The 3,556-nt window shown below is 48.7% G+C and overlaps 6 non-coding genes across 6 annotated transcripts; 3 read left to right on the top strand and 3 right to left on the bottom strand.

Annotated features, from left to right (window-relative positions):
• The first annotated feature begins 462 nt into the window (after positions 1 to 462).
• On the top strand, positions 463 to 544 carry trnal-uag. The gene has a single exon. It is a non-coding gene; the product is annotated as a tRNA-Leu (tRNA).
• A 447-nt stretch (positions 545 to 991) lies between these two features.
• Positions 992 to 1,065, bottom strand: trnai-aau. Its single transcript has one exon. It is a non-coding gene; the product is annotated as a tRNA-Ile (tRNA).
• A 514-nt stretch (positions 1,066 to 1,579) lies between these two features.
• trnal-uag lies at positions 1,580 to 1,661 on the top strand. The gene has a single exon. It is a non-coding gene; the product is annotated as a tRNA-Leu (tRNA).
• Positions 1,662 to 2,108: 447 nt separating this feature from the next.
• Positions 2,109 to 2,182, bottom strand: trnai-aau. Its single transcript has one exon. It is a non-coding gene; the product is annotated as a tRNA-Ile (tRNA).
• A 514-nt stretch (positions 2,183 to 2,696) lies between these two features.
• trnal-uag lies at positions 2,697 to 2,778 on the top strand. The gene has a single exon. It is a non-coding gene; the product is annotated as a tRNA-Leu (tRNA).
• Positions 2,779 to 3,225: 447 nt separating this feature from the next.
• trnai-aau lies at positions 3,226 to 3,299 on the bottom strand. Its single transcript has one exon. It is a non-coding gene; the product is annotated as a tRNA-Ile (tRNA).
• Between the last annotated feature and the right edge of the window lie 257 nt (positions 3,300 to 3,556).

Below are 3,556 nucleotides of genomic sequence, written 5' to 3'. Positions count from 1 at the left end.
CAGACTAAACAGGCTCAAGTAGGCTGCTGCTGGTTGTGAATCTGCACGTATAACTTAATGTGTATACATGATCGACCTACTGACCTACTGAAGAAGAGTTTGCCCAACTCTTGTTCTCATTTGACACAGTCGTCATCAGCAGAGTGGCGCAGCGGAAGCGTGCTGGGCCCATAACCCAGATGTCGATGGATCGAAACCATCCTCTGCTAAGGCAAGGCTGTGTGTTGTCTGAGAGAATTGCTGACGCTCGTCAAGACAGACAAGTGACAGGTGGCGCCCACTTGCTCAAACCTTAAGACAACAGTCCGTGCACACAATACTAGTGATGGTGGTCAATCCTTGGTGTGCGGAAATCTTCCTTGTCTTTATAACTTTTGGGCAGACAGCAGAGGGAAACACTTCTTCAGGGTAAACGTTCTTCTTCCTGAAGCTGAAAAAGCTGAAAAGTGAAGCCCTTCCACAGGTAGTGTGGCCGAGGGGTCCAAGGCGCTGGATTTAGGCTCCAGTCTCTGAGGAGGCGTGGGTTCAAATCCCACCACTGCCATATGACAATTATTGTTTGAAAGGCTTTCTCTCAGAGCCATAATTTGTGTCCTACCACACTTTGAAGGAGTTCTGTAAAACGTTGCGTGTGGCTGTGGCTTGCGAGTCGTGCCTCACGACATAGCTTGTTAAAGTCTTGTCATCGATTACCTAAAAGTTGAACACCTGTCATCCAGGGCACGGAGAGGTCCCTGTACACCGTTAGCTTAATCCGTTGTACCTGCACCAGTGTGAAGCTTGCCAACAGACACCAGGCGGTCTTACTGTCTGAATCTCTCCTTTGGCTTAGCAATTTTGGGAGTTGCATGTGTAAACGTGGCTGGTGGTGCTGCACTGGGAGACATTGTTACCTCCAAGCAAAAAAAGACCACCGATTTGAACAGTTGACATACTCTGCCACCAGTCTTGCTTGTGGCTTTCTTTTTTTATTGTACGAAGCGGACTTTCATGGCCAGTATGGGGGTTGAACCCATGACCTTGGCGGTATTAGCACCACGCTCTGACCATCTGAGCTAACCGGCCCCTTGTAGTGAGTGTTTGACAAGGTATTTGGCTATCTTCCAGTTGGGTTTCACAGACTAAACAGGCTCAAGTAGGCTGCTGCTGGTGGTGAATCTGCACGTATAACTTAATGTGTATACATGATCGACCTACTGCCCTACTGAAGAAGAGTTTGCCCAACTCTTGTTCTCATTTGACACAGTCGTCATCAGCAGAGTGGCGCAGCGGAAGCGTGCTGGGCCCATAACCCAGATGTCGATGGATCGAAACCATCCTCTGCTAAGGCAAGGCTGTGTGTTGTCTGAGAGAATTGCTGACGCTCGTCAAGACAGACAAGTGACAGGTGGCGCCCACTTGCTCAAACCTTAAGACAACAGTCCGTGCACACAATACTAGTGATGGTGGTCAATCCTTGGTGTGCTGAAATCTTCCTTGTCTTTATAACTTTTGGGCAGACAGCAGAGGGAAACACTTCTTCAGGGTAAACGTTCTTCTTCCTGAAGCTGAAAAAGCTGAAAAGTGAAGCCCTTCCACAGGTAGTGTGGCCGAGGGGTCCAAGGCGCTGGATTTAGGCTCCAGTCTCTGAGGAGGCGTGGGTTCAAATCCCACCACTGCCATATGACAATAATTGTTTGAAAGGCTTTCTCTCAGAGCCATAATTTGTGTCCTACCACACTTTGAAGGAGTTCTGTAAAACGTTGCGTGTGGCTGTGGCTTGCGAGTCGTGCCTCACGACGTAGCTTGTTAAAGTCTTGTCGTCGATTACCTAAAAGTTGAACACTTGTCATCCAGGGCACGGAGAGGTCCCTGTACACCGTTAGCTTAATCCGTTGTACCTGCACCAGGGTGAAGCTTGCCAACAGACACCAGGCTGTCTTACTGTCTGAATCTCTCCTTTGGCTTAGCAATTTTGGGAGTTGCATGTGTAAACGTGGCTGGTGGTGCTGCACTGGGAGACATTGTTACCTCCAAGCAAAAAAAGACGACCGATTTGAACAATTGACATACTCTGCCACCAGTCTTGCTTGTGGCTTTCTTTTTTTATTGTACGAAGCGGACTTTCATGGCCAGTATGGGGGTTGAACCCATGCCCTTGGCGTTATTAGCACCACGCTCTGACCATCTGAGCTAACCGGCCCCTTGTAGTGAGTGTTTGACAAGGTATTTGGCTATCTTCCAGTTGGGTTTCACAGACTAAACAGGCTCAAGTAGGCTGCTGCTGGTGGTGAAGCTGCACGTATAACTTAATGTGTATACATGATCGACCTACTGACCTACTGAAGAAGAGTTTGCCCAACTCTTGTTCTCATTTGACACAGTCGTCATCAGCAGAGTGGCGCAGCGGAAGCGTGCTGGGCCCATAACCCAGATGTCGATGGATCGAAACCATCCTCTGCTAAGGCAAGGCTGTGTGTTGTCTGAGAGAATTGCTGACGCTCGTCAAGACAGACAAGTGACAGGTGGCGCCCACTTGCTCAAACCTTAAGACAACAGTCCGTGCACACAATACTAGTGATGGTGGTCAATCCTTGGTGTGCTGAAATCTTCCTTGTCTTTATAACTTTTGGGCAGACAGCAGAGGGAAACACTTCTTCAGGGTAAACGTTCTTCTTCCTGAAGCTGAAAAAGCTGAAAAGTGAAGCCCTTCCACAGGTAGTGTGGCCGAGGGGTCCAAGGCGCTGGATTTAGGCTCCAGTCTCTGAGGAGGCGTGGGTTCAAATCCCACCACTGCCATATGACAATAATTGTTTGAAAGGCTTTCTCTCAGAGCCATAATTTGTGTCCTACCACACTTTGAAGGAGTTCTGTAAAACGTTGCGTGTGGCTGTGGCTTGCGAGTCGTGCCTCACGACGTAGCTTGTTAAAGTCTTGTCGTCGATTACCTAAAAGTTGAACACTTGTCATCCAGGGCACGGAGAGGTCCCTGTACACCGTTAGCTTAATCCGTTGTACCTGCACCAGTGTGAAGCTTGCCAACAGACACCAGGCTGTCTTACTGTCTGAATCTCTCCTTTGGCTTAGCAATTTTGGGAGTTGCATGTGTAAACGTGGCTGGTGGTGCTGCACTGGGAGACATTGTTACCTCCAAGCAAAAAAAGACCACCGATTTGAACAATTGACATACTCTGCCACCAGTCTTGCTTGTGGCTTTCTTTTTTTATTGTACGAAGCGGACTTTCATGGCCAGTATGGGGGTTGAACCCATGACCTTGGCGTTATTAGCACCACGCTCTGACCATCTGAGCTAACCGGCCCCTTGTAGGGAGTGTTTGACAAGGTATTTGGCTATCTTCCAGTTGGGTTTCACAGACTAAACAGGCTCAAGTAGGCTGCTGCTGGTGGGGAATCTGCACGTATAACTTAATGTGTATACATGATCGACCTACTGACCTACTGAAGAAGAGTTTGCCCAACTCTTGTTCTCATTTGACACAGTCGTCATCAGCAGAGTGGCGCAGCGGAAGCGTTCTGGGCCCATAACCCAGATGTCGATGGATCGAAACCATCCTCT

Source organism: Solea senegalensis, unplaced genomic scaffold, assembly GCF_019176455.1.
Source record: "Solea senegalensis isolate Sse05_10M unplaced genomic scaffold, IFAPA_SoseM_1 scf7180000012525, whole genome shotgun sequence".
NCBI lineage: Eukaryota > Metazoa > Chordata > Actinopteri > Pleuronectiformes > Soleidae > Solea > Solea senegalensis.
Note: the sequence above shows the minus strand (reverse complement) of the source record. Positions and strands in the feature narration are given on the sequence as shown.